The following is a 21,052-nucleotide window of genomic DNA, read 5'->3' on the forward strand; positions in this document are numbered from 1 at the left end:
GATTAAGTTTTGTTTGTATTTTATTGAGGTGAAATTCACAAAACATACAGTTGTTGTTGTTTAATCGCTAAGTCATGTCCAACTATTGCCACTCCATGGACTATAGCCCACCAGGCTCCTCTCTCCATGGGATTTCCCAGGCAAGAATACTGGAGTGGGTTGCAGTTTCCTTCTCCAGGGTGTCTGCCTGACACAGGGATCAAACCTGAGTCTCCTGCATTGACAGGCGGATTCTTTACCACTGAGCTACCAGAGAAGCACCAACATACAAGTAGCCATCTTTAAATGTACAATCCAGTAGCATTTAGTATACCCGCAATGTTGTGCAACCATTAACTCTATCTAGCTCCAAACCATGTTCATCATACCAAAAGGAAGCACTTTCTCTTCCCCTCTCTTTCCAGAGTGGCATTTTAATTTTAATTAAAATGTACCTTCAAAGCAATTTCAAAGGTGGCTTGAGTGTTTGGGCAGATGCACTAGGGAAAGCAAGACATATGTCTGCCTTCATCTCTCTCACAGAGGACGTATGGGAGCCACAAGTAGGTGCCTGTCTGATTCCCCGGAGGCCCGGGCCTTCCAGAAACAGGCATATCAGCCTCTGAAACCAAATGATGGCTAGTCTGGGAGCCTTAGAGCCTTATGATTAGGGACACTATTTGTCATGGTGTTGAATAAACACATTTCTTTTTTTTTTTTTTAATTAGTTTATTTTCTATTTTTTAACTTTGCAATATTGTATTTGTTTCGCCATACACTGACATGAATCCACCATGGGTGTACATGTTCTCCCCCTCCAGAACCTCCCTTCTGCCTCCCTGCCCATCCCATCCCTCCGGGCCAGCCCCAAGCACCCTGTATCATGTGTTGAACCTGGACTGGCGATTCGCCTCACACATGATAATTTACATGCTTCAATGCCATTCTCCCATAGATGCCCATCAGCAGATGAATGGATAAGGAAGCTGTGGTACATATACACAATGGAATATTACTCAGCCATTAAAAAGAATACATTCGAGTCAGTTCTAATGAGGTGGATGAAACTGGTTTTTGTTTCTTTTTTTTAAAGCATTAACAATCCCCCACCCCTGAAAGTTGCAGTAAAAGTCCAAAGAGAAAAGTGAAAATCACCTAAATTCCTATTATTCAGAAAGAACCCTAAAGTCTCTGAGAATTTTTCTAGGCATTGTAACATATATACCACGTATTTGCAAAGTGAGATCAGGTGGGATACTTGTTATTCTTTCATTTCCAAGTTAAAATCTATTGGTTGAAATTCACACAAGATAGGTTTATAATGTATAACTTAGAGCATCTGTTTCTTAGCTGCCCTTTTTTCCCATTTGACAGCATATTTTGGAAGTATTTTACTCTCCATAAATATACTTTTGGAGCATCATTTTCATTGTGACCTGGTAGTTGATTGTATGTGTATATTCCAGTCTCAACTAGGCTCCTGTTTTGGACATTTGTCATTTTGGGCATTAGGGCCATTTCCAGATATCAGCTACTGTAACGATGCTGCAACCTCTACCTGAATTTGCACCCCCATCGATGATTGGTTCCTTTGGACAAATGTGAATCCGTGCTGTTTGCTCTTGATGATGACAGGGATGTCATATCCAGAAGCAAAGGCTAATGTTTAGTTGCTCACTTTGTAGTCAGCACTTTGGCAAACACACTTTAAGGGCTCTTTTTATTTCCCACAGCATGCCCATATCCATGGTTTCATAATACTATCCATGGCTAGTAGCTCATATTTATTCTTTCTGTTTGTATGGGACAGTATACTATGTGCTTGAGTCAGAGATATCTTAGTTGATCTTATTTCTTATGTACTATTATTGTCTCCATTTTAGAGACGGGGAGAGTCCAGAGGCCCAGAGAAATTATGCAGATTGCCCAAAGTGTGATAAGTGGTTGGAGCCAAAATTTTATTTTGGTCTTTTGGATTCCAGCTCCAGTACATCATGATGTCTCTTTGAATTATAAGATATTCCAAGGCTATATATGGGCAAGTGATTGAAATTCCACACCAGTTAACTTGGAAAGATTCAACAGTAAGGAAACAACATGGTATTCACAGACTGTGTCTCCTGTCTTCCCAGTCTGGGCTGCCTGCCTCTGGGGCTGCCTGTCTCCGGTTGATTTCTCCATGTGGTCCATAAGAACTGTAAGTATGCTGCCTGCCATGCTGGATCCTTTCCCAAAGTAAGACTAGAGTGGCCTGTTCCCAAGGCAGCTAGGTGTGGCTTCTGAAAAGTCAAAAGGGACCAGGAGCTGAGATAGGGAGAGGTCTCATGAATGTAAAGGGTCACCATGAATTAGGATCTGGGGTCACTTGCTCAAATGAATTCATTGTTAAAGAGACAATAAATGGTATTAAAGAAAGGACAAATTGGCTGATCTTCATTGGACTGGCTCATTCTGTGCTGAGGAACAAATGCTAGTTTGTGCTGTTTATTTTTCAGGAAAATGAAGCTGTGAAATGAGACGTAACATCAGTGGGTCCTCTGGGAGAATGTTTTCCTGGGAAGAAAGCTGGAATCTGTGAAGGTGAAAGTCACTCCGTTGTGTCCAACTCTTTGCGACCACATGGACTATACAGTCCATGGAATTCTCCAGGCCAGAATACTGGAGTGGGTAGCCTTTCCCTTCTCCAGGGTTTTCTTCCCAACCCAGGGATCAAACCCAGGTCTCCCACATTGCGGGCAGAATCTTTACCATCTGAGCCACCAGGGAAGCCCAAGAATATTGGAGTGGGTAGCCTATCCCTTCTCTAGGGGATCTTCCTGACCCAGGAATCGAACCGGGGTCTCCTGCATTGCAGGCGGATTCTTTACCAACTGAGCTACCAGGGAAGCCCTTGGGATCTGTGGGAAAGCAGCTAAGGCTCCATTGAGGGAGTTTCTGCCTGTTTTCAGGGATGTCTCCTGAAGTTCCAAACTGTCCTGGTTTGCCTTGGTGCTTGGTGGCTCCACAGACCCATATCATGGAGCCGAGCTGGTGACTGGAAAGATTATGATTTTACAGAGGTCAGAACTGTGAGGGTCCTTGGAGATGCCAACTTCCAGCATTGAGTGGTGAGAAAAACCAAAGCTCCCATGAGCGAAGGGACTTGTCCAACTTGCCTAAGCTGGTGACTACCAGAGTCTAGTAGCACATTTTCAGTCTTCAGGTTAAGTTAATATTTATCACTGACATGTAAAACTAAATTATTCTCTATCTTCTCTTTCTTCCCTTCACCTCTTCTAGCTTCTCCACTCCTCCTCCCTGCCTCCAGTGTCCCTTTTGCTTGTTCCACCTCCTCTTTCATCTCCATCTCCTCCATCTTCTTAACAACCTCCCTGATGCATATCATGCATGTGCTGTAAGTAACAAGCCCCTTACACCCCTTATCTTCTATGATCCTTCATCCATGTTGGCCACGGTGCCCAGAAACCGAGCATCTTCTGCATAGAAGGTACAAGCCAGAGGCCCCCTCTGTGTCCAGGCTGGCTGGCTTCCTGAGCATTGTGAAGATGGCATATACAAGTCATAGACTTCCTCTCTGGGATACTTTCTGTAGATGTTTGAGGGTTGGGCTTCCTTGGCATAGCCTCAGGCTCGGTGGCAAGGAAGGAAGGAAGTTAAGAAGCCTTCCTGTCATTGGATCTGGATCCTAAATAGACCTTTGCTTGGCAAGCCTACTTCCCATATTGCCTGGCTGGCTCTGCTCCGTGGGTAGGGGCTCACTCACTGGCACTCTTTAGCCATGACAAGGTTCAATGCAGGCATCCTTATTCACATGGATGCCCATGACATGCCTCCCCGAAGAGCATCAACTTTTAATAACACATTCCCCTGGGACATTAGATTCCTATCCCAGGGATTTTGGTGGGGGAAGGGTTCATGGGGGAGAGAGAGGGAGAGAACCCTAAGCATTCAATAGAGAATTTCAAACACAGTGAGAAATTCATGTTTTTCTTTCATTCATTCTGTTTTCCCCATTCATTCCACACAGACATATTCATTGAGTGCTTAATATGTGCCTGGCACTCCTTTTGGCTGCAGGATACAACATTTTCCTTAAGGAGCTTATATTCTAATGGGGGTGATCAGATAGTAAACAAAGAGACCAATAGTATATTATCAAGTAATGACTCTGATATCATAATATTATGGGAAAGAATAAAGCAGGTGCATTAACTTCCTAGTGTTGTTGTAGGGTTCTCCTTCAGAGCAGAGACCCTTTGTCCACAGGTAGCAGAGAGCAGCCAGAACTGGTGGGTACAGATGCTGGTAGGTGGGTAAATAAGGTGGTGGGAGGATGTGGAATTTCTCCTAATTGCTTCTTTTTTCTCACTGAAATCAGAAGCTAGGTCATCAGCTGAGAGTGAGGAGGAAGAAAGGAGAGTTAGCAGTGTGAGCAGAGAGAAAGCATATGAAATAATCTAGGGAAAGCAGACAAATGAAAGGGGTAAGGGGTGCAATGGAACAGGACCCTATGGTCCTTGCCCCTCCATGTCCTCTGCCTGCTTTTTGTCTATGGAAAACTTTAGTCAAAGAATAAATTTAATCAGAGAAATGAGAAATGCAGAAAAAAAAAGGAAAATAGTCAAAAGAAACCAAATAATAATAATGTAGTTATTAAGCATAGTCAAGGACCTTTAGTTTTTTCTCAAGGGCTACAGATAATATTCTGAGCCACATCCTGTGAGCTGTCTTATAGATACTAAAACCCCAGGTGGAGAAATTAACTACATGATGACCAGATTGTACCCGTGACATAAGTTGCTAAAATTCTGAAAACTGGCCTCAAGAAATGGGAACAGACAGACTCTGGAACTAATGATTAACTGTACCTAAAACAACCAAGGTGATATTGATCAGACCACCAATGACCAATTTGAAGATGACTGTCAGAGCTGACTGTGCTGTTTCTACATGTAGCCCCCTCCTTGTGTTTATAAAAACTCTTGCTCCACTGGTTGCCGGTGCAGAGTTGGGGCTGGCAGGGCGGGGGGTGGGCAGTCAGCCTTTGGACAGACGTCTGCCGCCCTCCCCCCTCAGTTGCTGGCATCTGAAATACAGCAAACTTTCCTTTCCACCAACCTGGCCTGTTTATTGGCTTTTAAGCAGCAAGCAGCCAGACCCTACACACTCTTTCGTTAACAGGGGTAGAGTGGGGTGGCAGGCAGCACTGAAGACTCACACTTGAGCTTTGAGGGCATCAGTTTAAAGGGGAATGGACAGCATGGTGGATGGTGATCCACCTGCAAGCAGGTGTGGAGTCATTAAAGAGCTGGATTTAATCTGAGTTGGGTGTTGTCAAGGGTGCAAGACAGAGAGGAGTCTGGGTGTGGGGAGATGGAATTGAGGCTGGATACCAACCTCCTCCTGGATTTGTCTCCCTCTGCTTCCTTAATGTTTTTCGTTGCCTTTTCACGTCCCCCCTCATTTCATAACTTGGCAGATAACACTTCTGCACAGGTATGAAATCTGTCCTCCCTAGCTACAAATAGATACAGGGCAGAGAGAGACACAGAATGGCAGAGCTCCAGAAGAAGCACAGGTATGCAAGCAAGAGAGACTGGCACTGGGCTTGTCGAATATTTAATTTTAAGAAACTTCATAACAGGTATGTTAGGAGAAAACTCGTTATGATTCTGCTTTTTATGATCTTTTGAGGTAGCAGTCTATTCATTTTGAGCAACATAAAAGCCTTCTGGTAATTTGTTAATAATGATAATAGCAATTACTGACTTTTATTGAGTACTTGCCATGCTGAAGACACTTCACTAAGTGCTTTAGATGCACTGAGTCATTTAATCCTCTCAACAGTCATAGGGTGAAGTACTACTACCCTCATTTTTAGGTGACATTAGGTGATTTATCCACTAGGACACAGCTAGCAGCTTCAGACCTGGCTTCTGAACCCAGAACTTTGTGACTAAACTGTCCACATTTTTTTTTTTTTTTTGTCCACGACTTGCAGGATCTTAGTTCCCTGACAAAGGATCGAACCCATGCTTCCTGCAGTGGAAGCACGGAGTCCTATCCATTGGACTGTCAGGGAAGCCCCTGTCCACACTCTTAATCCCTTCTGCACTGTACCTCAATGCCTTTTCATGTTGATTACTTATACGTCTCCATTCAGTAGAACTCTCCCATAGCTCACTCCGGGCACGTAATAGTTGCTGGGTAGGGAGAGCATGTGTGTGGATGGGGAGGGCTTCAGCCCCCAACACTTCTTCTTGAAAAATGGATTTTAAAAGAAGCTAGAGGAGGAATGGCCTTTGTCCAGGGAAGCTGTTCTGGAGTCTTGTGTTCTGGGCTCCTGGTATATGTTCTGATGACTTTATTTTTTGTTTGTTTATTCACTAAGTTGTGTCTGACTCTTTACTATCCCATGGACTGTAGCTTTCCAGGCTCCTCTGTCCATGGGATTTCCCAGGCGAGAATCCTGGAGTGGGTTGCCATTTCCTTCTCCAGGGGACCTGCCCGACCAAGGGATCGAACCTACATCTCCTGGATTCGCAGGCGGATTCTTTACCACGGAGCCACCTAAGAAGCCCATTCTGATGACTGGGCCTCCTTTATCTCTGAGACTTTGTTACATCTTGTGGTGTTGCTGGCTCAGTGGGTGTTAGGTTTCTATTTTGCTCTTCTCCATGCTATCATCCTGCCCCCGCCCTGGTCTGTTTCTCTAAGCTGTTGCTAACTCTGGTGGGAGAGTCGGAGACCTGCTGCTGGCTCCCAACTACCAGTCCTGGCATGACAAATTGCCTTACTATCATACATAATACTGCCATGTAAAACAGAATAGGCTTTCTGCTCACATACTGCTACCATCTCCTGTATCTGTTTAGATCCAAGCAGCCTATATATATCATGGACATAAATGTCATAGAAGAAAAGCATGCTAGGAATCAGTCCTCTATACCAGAGCCAATCAGGATGGACCAGGGAATTATGTAGATCTCACCTATTCTAAACAGCATATTAGCTATGCTTGACTTCAGCTACCACATTTTGCCTGCTGTGTGCTTACTCTACCCTAGTATGAAATGTATTTTGCAACAGTGCAAAAGAAATATACAAGATTGATTAGACTTGGTCCCATTTGTCCATACTCCTGCAGTTATGGTAGTCACTGCTTTAAAAGACTCAAAAAATCCTTTATCCAGTTTTGTTCCTCTATAAAGTTTTATTAAAGTTTTAGCAGGTGTTTTTATGTATAAATCAGATCAACTTCCCATGATAGCTCCTCCTGGTTAACGTTTTGATGTTCTATTTGCCCAGGCAGATTGATTTGCCATTATGGGAAAACATTTGAACTAAAAAAAGTCCTCTAAACTTTGTTCACTAATCTTATCAAAGAAAATAGAAGCAGACCATGTGGACAGAAACCAGCAAATTAAACATACTTTTCCAATTCACATGTATTTGATCAGCATTCATGATGGAACTAGGGGAGTAGTTGCTTCTTGATTCTGCAATAACATTGAGGTTTAGATCACTTTCCACAGTCTTTAAAAATTCAGCTGGGAAAAGAATAGACAATATTAACTGCTAACAACATCTACTCTTTGGTACTAAGTTAGGATACCTCATAGAGCATGTCACTATCCTTAACAATCCCATCTATCAGGCCTGGTGGATCTCATACAATTGTGCCCTCTCTGGAAACAGTCGGGCCAGCCTCGCTATGTGGTGATAGATTGTTTAGGGTGAGCCAATAGTGGCAGAAGAGTTCAAAAGCTTGTAAAAGCGATTCATAGCCATGTGAAGGTCTAATTTCTGCTTGAGTCACAAGGATGGATTATTTCATATACTGTTATTTGAATTTGGAGAACTGTGCTAATGGCCTGGACCATTTGGTTTCCTTCTCTTTCTCTTGCATGTTGTTTTAAAAGTTTTTTTGATGTGGACCACTTTTAAAGTCTTTATTGAATTTGTTACAGTATTGCTTGTTTTATGCTTTGATTTCTTGGCTGCCAGGCATGTGGGATCTTAGCTCCCTGACCAGGAATCAAATATGCACCCCTTGCATTGGAAGGTGAAGTCTTAATCACTGCACTGCCAGGGAAGTCCCTCTCTTGCATGTTTTTTTTTTATCTAATCATTCCTTGATTGCCTGACTCTTAACTATGCATATTAATCAGAACCATTGTGGAAACTTTAAGAAAAAGAAAGAGAAATGCACAAGCTGAAGCCCTATGGGTGTTGTTCAGGTAGATCAGGTAGATGCAGGGGGTCATGTGGACTTTGGTGTGAATACCGATTCTGTCTCTTGCTAGTCACGTGCTCTTTGGCAAATCACTTACCCTCTCCAAGTCCCCTCACTTTGTTGTCAAATGGGTGAATGTTAGCACTGCCTTCATATGGTTGTTGAGAGGGGTGAATGAGTTGATGTCAGGGGACAGTACGTAGGTAAAAAATACATCTCCTATTTGAGTGCTTACTATTATTGACTCTTAGGTAGTGATTAGGCTTCTCCATTTTAAGAAGTTCACAGGTTATCTGGAGTTCTATCCCCACTGAGAATCTCTGCTCCTAAAACGTTCTTAAAAGATAGCTCTTAATATGAAAAGTGAAGCATCTGCTTCAAATCTGTTTTAGAGGCTGGTTAAGATTCCATGCTATGATGCCACTTCATAAAGCTATGTATGTATATATGTAGGCATGTGTGTACATATTGAGTATTGATGTTGTTCCTGGCACTGCGCCTAGGTACTGGGGACCCGAAGACCATGAAACATGGTCCCTACTCTTAAGAATCGAGTTGCCTAATACTGCTTTCTGTTCTGCGATGAGGTGGCCCAGTATGTCTAAATACAGGAGTAAAAATTCCCTGTGGCATTCAAAGGTAGGTTTGATTTCTAAAGGAACCTAAACTTCTCCAAACATTATTGTTTTAAACTAATCAGTAAGAAACGTTCCATTGATAATCTTTATTTTAATTCTGTTCCAGTGGCTTTTTAAGTGGAGGTACCATTGCATTTATTGAGTAATACCATATGCCAGGCATTTTTACTGATGGTTTCTTTCCATCCTTGTGGCAATCTATGAAATCGTCCTCATGACGTTTTGCTCACAGTCATGTAGCCGTAAGCAGTGAAATCAGGATTTGAATCCAGACCTGTCTGACTCTAAGTCACATTTTCTGTCCATCCTTCCTTCATGCATGTAGGAGTTAAAGATGGGAGCTAATTACTGAGCACAGTTGAAGGGCCATCTTGGCTGATGTTTGTAAAGAAGGCAAAATAGCTAATTGTGATCAATTCATGTACGTTCTCAAGAAACATTAGCGGCGTTGGGCTTAGAGATCACTTATAATGTCAAGAATGGGCTGTGTGTTCTCTCAGGTTCTTTTTCCACTGAATGGACCCAATTTTTTTTCGCAGTTGATCTTGATTATTGGAATGATGAATTGAATGAATCATTTGTAGTTATCAACTGTGTGGTCCTCAATACCATTCATTTATTTAAACATCCTTCAGCTCAACTAAGGCATCTCCTGGTGACCTCTGCTTGAACCATACATTTCAGATCGTTCACAGTTTACATGCACTTGAATCAAATACTAAAAACAACACAGGCAAAATGATGTGCTTTACATTTTAGTCCTGAATTGTTCTGTAAAAGTGCATAGTAAAGTTTCAGAGATGCCTCCTGCTTTTTAAATAAGGATCACCAAGGGGTCTGGCGAGTGGGCAGCTGGATCCTACTAGAAAACAGTGCCATCCTTGTTGAATCAATGCACTTGAATTGAAGCTGTGTCCCCAGGGCCAGTCAGCATCACACTGTCCTATCCTTTTGTAGCATAAGAAATCGATTCCCCAGAGCAGCTCAGGTGCAGCAGTACAGGAAAAACAATCCTGCCATTCCACACAACCCCACCTCTTCAAATCTGCACATTTCAGAACGACCATTCTTTCTCCTCTTCCATGTCATTAAATCAACACCCCTGTGTCAGACACTGTTTTCTCCATGGGCTGAAATACCTCCTCTGATACTTCTGGGCAGACCTCACAGGCACAATTTGTTACCTGGGCCAAGTGACCTCGCCACCTTCCAGAGTTCTCAGAGTTGTCAAAAGATGAGGTCAGGGCTGAGAAAAAAATGGGAATTTTTCTCCTCTCGGGTTCCCAGGTAAGAATCAGAGTCCAGATTCTTATTCAGATTGGTGTGGAATCAAACTCATTAGAAACACTATGGTAGCATTTTATTCATATTTCTACTTAATCTTATTTCACTGGTCTAAGAGATGACGGGGAGAACACATCTGATCATTAAAATAAACAAAATACTAATGTTGGTTACTTTCAAGCAAATTAATCTCTGTACTTGCCGAAAATGGTGGGTTCTTCCCTTCCATTCCCTTTTGTTTTTGGTTCTGGTGAACTTGAACAACAAATGCTGCTTCAAGTAAATAATTCGGTATCCACATGAGTGCAAATTATGCTTCCATACCAGTGCATTTATGCCAGTGATTGCACTGATCGTGTTTGACCATGTGATAATTAGGCCACATTCAGATCACAAAAGGGCTTCTCTGATAACACAGTTGGTAAAGAATCCACCTGCAATGTGGGAGACCTGGGTTTGATCCCTGGGTTGGGAAGATCCCCTGGAGAAGGGAAAGGCTACTCACTCCAGTATTCTGGCCTGGAGAATTCCATGGACTATATAGTCCATGGAGTCGCAGAGAGTCTGACATGACTGAGCGACTTTCACTTTCCCTTTCAGATCACAAATCCCCATTCTACACATTTTGAGTTTTCTAATCCAGAATGCACTAATGGCCTATAGAGTGCTTTGGTGTTAGGTGACCAGAAAAGTGTGATGTTCTTTCTACTGGGGAGGTGATAGTGAAGGATAGTGGGCTGCAGTCCACAGGGTCACAAAGAGCTGGACATAGTGACTGAGCAACAAGAATAACAAAATGATCATCAGAGAGCACTTTTTTTTTTTTATGGGGAATGTTTGCTTGTCATTATAGAGTCAAGCTATGTAAATGAAGGTATTGGATTGGCCAAACTGTTTGTTTTTTCCGTAACATCTTATGGAAAAATGTGAATGACCTTTTTGGCCAACCTTATAACTGGAGACGGAGAAGGCAATGGCACCCCACTCCAGTACTCTTTTGCCTGGAGAATCCCATGGACGGAGGAGCCTGGCAGGCTTCAGTCCATGGGGTCGCTAAGGGTCGGACATGACTGAGCGACTTCACTTTCACTTTTCCCTTTCATGCATTGGAGAAGGAGATGGCAACCCACTCCAGTGTTCTTGCCTGGAGAATCCCAGAGACGGCGGAGCCTGGTGGGCTGCCGTCTATGGGGTTGCGCAGAGTCAGACACGACTGAAGCGACTTAGCAGCAGCAGCAGCATAACTGGAGAAATACACACATACCATTTGCCATTGTTTGGGGATGGATAATTTAATATTCAGGTATGTACAGGTTTAACATGAAGTTATCCATTCCAAATTCATGGAAATGTTTGCCAGAAGAGAAAGTCAGATTCAGCCTGTGGCCAAATTAAGAGCCTTTTCTTTCTCATCCATTCTCTCTGATTTCAGTTCTTTCTTCCATTTAATTGTGTGAGCACCTCAATCAACTCTGAGCCAGGTGAAGAGTGTGCAGTCAAACATGTTGATTGAGGGATGGATTGGGCAAACGTTACCTTCCCCATAATGAACCTGTGGGCATTTAAAAAGAGGACTGCATGGAGAGAGCTATCCTTAATAGGAAGTAACAATGTCCTGATGGTGGCTTTTGAGGTACTAGCAGGTAACTGCTGCTTCTGCCCCTGATGAAGGCTGTCCCTAGACAAGGAGTGAGTGACTAGGTGGAACTGGGAATAGCGCCCCCTGAGCTACCAGTGGAATTAGGCAGTGTCTTTTGGCAGAGGGCCACTGTTCTGACAGGTAGGGGCAGAGGAACAGAGGAGTAAAGCAGAGTGGGAAGGTAAAGTCTGGGGAACAGGAGGGATTTAGGAGAGGTTGAATCCCTGGTTCAAGTCCTGTATCTACTTCATCCATCTAACAGATGGCACTAGTGATGCTCTTGGAGCTTCCCATCTAGTCAAGAAGAGAGACCTCAATCAGATGCTTCATGCATTCACCAAAGAGTTATTGAACTTACTACGTAACAAACATGGTGGGTGCTATGAAGAAAAAGTACATGTTATGAGAGACCTGACCTCACCTGGGGTGTTGGTGAACTTCACTGATGGAATTTCATGATCCAAAGAAGTGAGACTTGAGGTAAGATATCAGAAATGAATATGAAGAATGAAGAGCTGTTTAGGCAAGGATGTGTAAAAGGAACCTTCCCCAAAGAGGGGCGAGCAGGTATAAGGAGATAATCCAGTAGGTTCTAGTACATTACCTGAAGGCCAGCATGTCTGGAGCAGAGCACATGATGGAGGGAGTGAGTAAAGCTGAGGCTGAAGGGATAGGAAGGGGGCAGCCCCTTCCAGGCCTACCTGTTCATGGTAAAAAAATAAAAGTGTTTAAACATTTTTGTAATAACAATGTTAAGCCATTAGCAGGTTTTCAGTAAGATAATGTTTTAATTAGTTGACTCCAGCTATAAGGAGGTGGAGAATGGATCAAAGCAGGAGCCCCACTGGAGGGTAGTGGGAGTCTTTAGGAGGCTGCTACAGTGGACTAGACCAGGCATAGTTGTGACTTAGACTGGAATGGAAGCAGTGGAAGAGAAAAATGGATGTACAGTGTGACCTTGGGCAGGTTGCTTCACCTCTCTGAACCTAAACAGGCTTATTTTCCTTCAGGTTGGGTCTTTCATAACTAGTGATTTAAGAGCACGCTTTGCTCACTCACATCATCTGCCTGCTATAACCTCTCTTGAGATGGCAACTATTCAACAAGACATTCCGTCCACACTTGATATCTGAGGGAAAGACAGAGCTAGCTTTGAATTCTTTAGAATTGTAATTATTGCAGTTCCTTAAGGTTGGTGGGCTGGAGGAGTTGTACATTTTGGTGATACAGGTGACTTTGAAATGAATGAAGAAACACTGCCACACCTGTTATTCCTCTGATCCTAAAGTACTGAACAAAAGGACTAACACACATCTCCCCTGTATTCAGCAGTAATTAAATACAACTACACTTATTTAGGAAACTGATAACAGTAGATAAATGTAGTGTCAGCTATCTGAGAAGAGATAGTCCAAGGACTACCTTTTGTTCTTAGGGTTAAAAACACTACCAAACAAAACTAAAAAGAAAACTATTACAATATTGTAAAGTAATTAGCCCCCAACTAAAATAAATAAATTTATTTAAAAAAAAAAAAGAAAATGCCTTTCAGGGCTATGATATCTTTCCTCCAAGCATTTGAAACTTGGCAAACATTTCTTGCCAGCTCATCACACTAAGCTCTGTTATAACTTACACAAGCTTCATTCAGTACGGAACAAATGGCTCTGTGAGTAAAGTTTTTGATTCTAGGTGTTCCAGCAACACTCCTGGTGAGAGTAGGAAAACATCGAAACTAGATGCCTAAACCTTTCAAATGGCTTGGTTCCATGTGATTGATCTTTGTTGTAGCTAAGGTTCTCTGGACAGTACTTCGTCCTAGACATCTTTGGTGATGGCAATGATGGGGAGCTAGCAAGTGAACAGGAGATTGCAATAGTGAACACTGACATTTTAGGAATCAGTAAACTAAAATGGACTGGAATGGTCGAATGTATTTCAGATGACCATTGTATCTACTACTGTGTGCAGGAATCCCCTAGAAGAAATGGAGTAACCATCATAGTCAACAAGAGTCCAAAATGCAGTACTTGGATGCAATCTCCAAACAACAGAACGAGCTCTGTTTGTCTCCAAGGCAAACCATTCAATATCACGGTAATCCAAGTCTATGCCCCGACCAGTAATGCCGAAGAAGCTGACGTTGAACGGTCCTATGAAGACCTACAAGACCTTCTAGAACTAACACCCCCAAAAGATGTCCTTTTCATCATAGGGGACTGGAATGCAAAAGTAGGAAGTCAAAAGATACCTGGAGTAAAAGGCAAGTTTGGCCTTGGAGTACAAAATGAAGCAGGGCAAAGGCTAATACAGTTTTGCCAAGAGAATGCACTGGTCATAGCAAACACCCTCTTCCAACAACATAAGAGATGACTCTACACATGGACATCACCAGATGGTCAATACTGAAATCAGATTGATTATATTCTTTGCAGCCAAAGATGGAGAAGCTCTATACAGTCAGCAAAAACAAGACTGGGAGCTGACTGTGGCTCAGAACATGAACTTCTTATTGTAAAATTCAGACTTAAATTGAAGAAAGTAGGGAAAACCACTAGACCATTCAGGTATGACCTAAATCAAATCCCTTACAATTATACAGTGGAAGTGACAAATAGATTCAAGGGATTAGATCTGATAGAGTGCCATTGTACAGGAAACACTATACAGGAGGCAGTGATCAAGACCATCCCCAAGAAAAAGAAATGCAAAAAGGCAAAATGGCTATCTGAGGAGGCCTTAGAAATAGCTGTGAAAAGAGCAGCTAAAGGCAAAGGAGAAAAGGAAGAATATACCCATGTGAATGCAGAGTTCCAAAGAATACCAAGGAGAGATAAGAAAGCTGTCCTCAGTGATCAGTGCAAAGAAATAGAGGAGAACAACAGAATGGGAAAGGCTAGATATCTCTTCAAGATGTCCATATGTCTTTCAAGTCAGGAACAAGACTGACAAGGATATCTGTAGTCACTATTTTTATTCAGCTTTATAAATGAGATCCTAACCAGCTCATTGGGAAAAGAAAAATATAAGGGTTGAAAACATTTTTATTTTCACAGATGGCATGATTGTCTACACAGATAATGTACTAAAATATGTAGACAAATCTGTATAACTAATATAAGGTTCCACAAAGTTTCTGGGTATAGGCTCAATATATAAAAATCAATAGTGATCCTCTTCAATAGGAAGAATCAAAGAGAAAATGTTATAAAGACAAATTCTGACAACCAACATGCCATCCAGTATTGGTATCTCTCTTCCCATGTTTCACTTGTTTCAGGTCCTATGTTTTTTTTTTTGTAAGGTTTGCCCCTCTGCCCTCAGTATGTTTGGATCAAGAAGTTTGCTTTTCCTTTCTTCTAGGCCCTCTAAAAATAAATTAACTAATTTAGACCAAAGAACAAGTGAAGAGGAGACAAGATCATTGGGAAGAATTTAGAGAATATTCCTATGCAATGGTTTCTCTTACAAGTCCGTAGTGACTTTGCTGTAGCTACTGCTTCTGTACCAGCTTATTCAAAATTCAGTTTGTTCCTACCTCTAAGTAAAGGACTTGACAGCTCATTAGAGAATGTACTCCCTCAACTTGAGTATATTCAAGTAAGAAATATATCAAGTTACTTTCTTTTTATTAATACAATGGACTACTACTCACCATCTAAACCAAAATAATGCCATTTGCAACATGGATGCAACTAGAGATTATCATACAAAGTGAACTAAGTCAGAAAGAGAAAGACATACCATGTGATGTCACTTATATGTGGAATGTAGAGTATGACACAGATGAACCTATCTATAAAACAGGAACAGACTCAAGGACATAGAGATCAGCCTTGAGGTTGCCAAGGAGGAGGAGGGGAGAAGGATGGACTCGGAATTTGTGGTTGGCAAATACACACTATTACATGTAGAACTGGTAAATAAGAAGGTTCTGCTGTATAGTACAGAGAACTTCATCCATTCTCCTGAGACAAATCATAATGGAAAAGAATATTTTAAATATATATACACACACATATATATATATTTATGTAAAACTGAGTTACTTAGCTGTACAGCAGAGATTGGCTCAACATTTTAAATCAATTCTACTTCAATTTTTTAAAAAGAAGAAACATTTCATATATATAAAAGAACCCAGATAAAGTATGTTTGCATGCGTATGTGTGTGTATGGTCTCTAAACTAATAATCCTCTAAGGACAAAAAATCCATGACTTTGAACAAGTATATACCTTAAATGAAAATAAAGGACGAAAACATATTCTAAAGAATAAGAAGAAAAAGCTTTGTATTTATAACTACTATAATGGAGTGAGACCCCAGTAGGAAAAGTGGAAGCTTTCATAGGAAAAAATATCATTTCTGAAACATGGAAACACTGTCACACTAACTAAAACACAGTCTCTGAACATAATAGGAATTATCCCACTTTGTTTAATGAAAGGACAAAATTGACTATTTTAGTAAGCTCAGAATGTCAGCTACTTTCAAGCACACAAGCTCTATTTCCTTAGCTATTTATGTAATTTATGAATAAATACTAGAATTAGAGTTTATTTGCAAGATAAATTGCAAAATTGGAATGGGGAAAAAATCCCATTTACATAGTAGCAAAACCCATAATAAATTAAGAGCTGCGCCTAACAAAATGTATGTCTTTTAAGGAAATATTATGAGCTTTTATTGAATTCCATAAACAATGAACAAAATTTAAATAATAGAAGATATATACCATTTAAATTGTTTGGAAGATTCAATATCATACATAAATCAATTCTCCACAAATTAACTTGCAGTTCAGTGCAATTCCAATCAAGCTCTCCAACAGTTTTTTTCCTAGAACTTGGCAAACTTGCCCTAAAATCTATGTGGAAAGAGGGTAAAGATTAGTCAAGATTCTCTACAGAAGAAAAACAATATGAGGCTAGCTCTATAAGATATTAAGAATTGTTATTCACCCATATTAACAAAAATGTGATATTAGTACAAGGACAGACAAATGTACCAATAGAACAAAATTGAAATTCCAGAAACACACTCATACACATATGAGGACTTGGTTTATGACAGAGGAGACATTACAAATCAATAGAATAGTCCTGGGAAAATTGGCTATGTAGATGGTAAAAAAAATTCCTACCCTATACTATACAAAAATGTGAACTCAAGATGGATTAAAGATATAAATGTTAAAAGCAAGAATTATTTGATGCTGAAAAAGACGAAGAATACCTTAATGATCTCAAAGTAGGGAAAGATTTCTTAAAAACACAAAATGGAATATATACAAGATGGATACATTTGCCTTCATTAAAAGTAAAGACTAGCTGATGAAGTATATACCACAAAGAAAATTTAAAATAATGAGCCACAGGTTGGTGGGAGCTATTTTTAGCTCTTATAAATAAGGAAGGATTAGCATCTAGAACAGGAAAAGGAGTACATCAAGGCTGTATATTGTCACCCTGATTATTTAACTTATATGCAGAGTATATCATGAGAAACGCTGGGCTGGAAGAAGCACAAGCTGGAATCAAGATTGCTGGGAGAAATATCAATAACCTCAGATATGCAGATGACACCACCTTTATGGAAGAAAGTGAAGAACTAAAAAGCCTCTTGATGAAAGTGAGAGAGGAGAGTGAAAAAGTCTGCTTAAAGCTCAACATTCAGAAAATGGCATCTGGTCCCATCACTTCATGGCAAATAGATGAGGAAACAGTGTCAGACTTTATTATTTTGGGCTCCAAAATCACTGCAGATGGTGACTGCAGCCATGAAATTAAAAGACGCTTACTCCTTGGAAGGAAAGTTATGACCAACTTAAACAGCATATTAAAAAGCAGAGACATTACTTTGCCAACAAAGGTCCCTCTAGTCAAGGCTGTGGTTTTTCCAGTAGTCATGTATGGATGTGAGAGCTGGACTATAAAGAAAGCTGAGTGCCGAAGAATTGATGCTTTTGAACTGTGGTGTTGGAGAAGACTCTTGAGAGTCCCCTGGACTGCAAGGAGATCCAACCAGTCCATCCTAAAGGAGATCAGCCCTGGGTGTTCATCGGAAGGACTGATGTTGAAGCTGAAACTCCAATAGTTAGGCCACCTCATGTGAAGAGTTGACTCATTGGAAAAGACCCTGATGCTGGGAAGGATTGGGGGCAGGAGGAGAAGGGGACGACAGAGGATGAGATGGTTGGATGGCATCACCGACTCGATGGACATGAGTTTGGGTAAACTCCGGGAGTTGGTGATGGACAGGGAGGCCTGTAGTGCTGCCATTCATGGGGTCGCAGAGAGTCGGACACGACTGAGGGACTGAATTGAACTGAACATCTAGAAGAAGAGGGGACATTAATATCTAGAGGAGAAGGGGACACCAGAGGATGAGATGGTTGGATGGCATCACTGACTCCATGGACATGAGTTTGAGTAAGCTCCGGAGTTGATGATGGGCAGGAAATCCTGGCGTGCTGCAGTCCATGGGGTCGCAATGAGTCGGACACGACTGAGCAGGTGAACGGAATATCTAGAAACTGTTCTCTAAAAATCATTATGAGAAAGATATTCATTAGAAAAACGTAAAAGGATATGATCAGGCATTTTACAGAGGGATAACTTGATTCAACTATAGCGGTGGCAGTGGTTTAGTTACTCAGCCGTGTCTGACTTTTGCGACTCCGTGGACTGTAGCACCCCTAGCTCCCCCTGTCTGTGTGATTTCCGAACCAAGAATACTGCAGAGGCCCTCACCCTGCCCCCCCCAGCAATCTGGGCCTGCGCGAGGAGGCTGCCGGGACTCGTTATACACGCCCACGCCGTACGTAAGTCCTGATACTTTACGTTGCCGGTGCTGCAGCTTCTGCTTTCCGGCGTCGAGATCACCATCTTGCTTTTGTGGAAGCGCAGGCGTCCGGAAGCGAAGGTTCTGAGCTGGCGAGTGTAGCCGCAGTCATGCCGTCTTTTCCAGTGCGCTTCGCGGTGGTATGCTGGAGCAACCAGAACCGGAGCATGGAGGCGCACAGCGTCCTCAGCAAACGAGGATTCAGCGTCCGGTCCTTTGGAACAGGAATAAACGTGAAGCTTCCAGGAGTAGCACGCAACAAGCCAAACGTTTATGATTTCAGAACCACATATGATGAGATGTACGAAGACCTCCTTAGGAAAGACAAAGAATTCTATACGCAGAATGGCGTTTTAGAGATGCTGGAAAGAAATAAGAGTATCAAGCCCAGGCCAGAGAGGTTTCAGGACTGCAAAGATCAGTTTGACCTCATCCTCACCTGTGAAGAGCGAGTATATGACCAGGTGGTGGAATATCTGAATTCCAGGGAGCAGGAGACCTGCCAGCCCGTGCATGTGATCAACGTAGACATCCGGGACAGCCGCAGGGATGCAGCGCTGGGAGCGGCCGTCATCTGTGACCTGTGCCAGTGCATTCAGCTCATGGAGGACATGGAGAACGGGATCGACGAGCTGCTGCAGCACTTCGAGGAGAAGAGCGGCAAGAGCTTCCTGCACACCGTCTGCTTTTACTGAGGCAAGCCTGACATCCGGCCCTCTGCCCACTTGAAGTCATTTTCTTGAGTGTCCTTTTTTTTTTTTTTGAGTGTCCTTTTGGTGGTACTTTTTCCTTCCTGATATTTGTTTTTACATTTAGGTACTCTGCCAGCGGACGTTAGCAACACCCAGAAAACGGTACTGTATGCAGTGAGAAGATGCGGAAGTGCCAGAACACAAACAAGCATTTTTCCCGTCCCACTTTCCCTGATGAGTAGAATTGGGACTGTAGTTTTTTGTTTTTGTTTTTCCTTTAACCGAAAAAGAGAAAACAGTTGATAGCAGATTTCCCCCAAGACATCTGCCTTTCACTGAGCGTCCCTTTTCCGGCTTCCCTAAATGCTTAGAATGTAAGAATTCCTGAATAAAGCAACAGGATCCACTTTTGAAAAGGATCCTGCCATTGGCCAATAAATAGATGTGGATGGTCATTACTAATAATATTAACAAAAGGAATACTGGAGTGGGTTGTCATTTTCTTCTCCAGGGGATCTTCTTGACCCAGGTATCGCACCTGGATCTCCCACATTGCAGGTGGATTCCTTACCAGGTGAGCCACAAATGAGAAAAGGTTCTCAACCTCTCAAGTAGTGAGAAAAAGGTAAGTTAAATTCAAAATAACTTTCACAGGGGTCAAATTAGCAAATATAACAAGATACTGACCCTTGTCTTTCACAAGGGAGGGTCAAATTAGCGAAAATTAAAAAGCATGATCATGCCAAGTGGTTATACCACAGAAAGATGCGGGGAACTTGAAGTTCTGGTGGGGATATAAATTGATACACCTGCTTTGGAGAGCAGTAGCAATGTCTAGCAAAGTTGAAGATGTGCATGCCTTATTGTGGTCCCAAAGTCCCTCTTTTAGATGTTTACCAGGGAGAAATCCTTGCAGGTGTGAGAAGACATAAACCAGAATGTATATTGCTCTATCAAAAGTGAATGGCCAGATATGAGAATGAATTAGTATTATTAGTGGCACTTGGAATGATTGAATGGTATCCACCCATTCATCAATAAAGATGAATCTGGAAAATAGTGTTTCATGTACAAAGTGATCTGGAAAAGGATGTGTGCTACATTTGTGCAAAAGAATAGGGAAATGAACATTACCATGCCAAGGGGTTTCTTGGGGCCTTTGGTTAGTGGGCCACACATAGTCCAGAAGGTTCCATTGAGGAGATAGTTGGAAAAGTTTAGTCCTATCTCCTGGAGTCTGACAAATCGGAAGTAGTGGAGCAGGCAGACCCTCCTGGACAGTTTCACTTAGAATATTCTCTAAGTTATTGTTCTTACCCTTGAAGAAATCTTTCTTTACCTTATAGAAAAGCATGGCGTCATACAATCCATTATTGTGGCAGTGACTCAGGTATGCAGTGTGGTGGCTCTCTGCTGGGGAGAGCAGAAGGGTCAGGTGACTCAGGATTTTAGATGAAGAGGCTGAGTTGATTGCTGAAACAAACTCTGTATTTTTCTTCCCTCTCTTTATGCATCACTGAAAACTGAAAGGGTTCAGTGATTATTTTTTTAATCACCTAACTTTGGGTTGGTTTTTGTGCAAGATTAAAAAGTCTTTCCTTAAATATTCAGCAGAATTTTCAGACCTTGGCTGTATTAATAATGAAAATGATGCTTAGATGCTTAAAATACTTTCTCCCCTCCTCATTTCCCTTTTTTTTTTTCTATCTTAGAACATAAAAGATGAAGGCAGTTCTGAA

At 41.8% G+C, this 21,052-nt stretch overlaps 1 protein-coding gene and 1 pseudogene across 4 annotated transcripts in view; both read left to right on the forward strand.

Moving 5' to 3' along the window:
- FGF13 (fibroblast growth factor 13) overlaps window positions 1-21,052 on the forward strand; it is an 833,122-nt gene that overhangs the window by 429,144 nt on the left and 382,926 nt on the right. The gene's annotated exons all lie outside the window — the stretch shown is intronic.
- On the forward strand, window positions 11,101-19,752 carry LOC145537009 (RNA polymerase II subunit A C-terminal domain phosphatase SSU72 pseudogene; annotated as a pseudogene). Its single transcript, XR_014076128.1, has 4 exons — window positions 11,101-11,440; window positions 13,748-14,343; window positions 17,270-19,317; window positions 19,438-19,752. The product of XR_014076128.1 is annotated as an RNA polymerase II subunit A C-terminal domain phosphatase SSU72 pseudogene (transcript).

The sequence above is a fragment of the Giraffa tippelskirchi genome, chromosome X (assembly GCF_054371585.1).
Source record: "Giraffa tippelskirchi isolate mGirTip1 chromosome X, T2T-mGirTip1v1.2.pri, whole genome shotgun sequence".
Taxonomy (NCBI): Eukaryota; Metazoa; Chordata; class Mammalia; order Artiodactyla; family Giraffidae; genus Giraffa; species Giraffa tippelskirchi.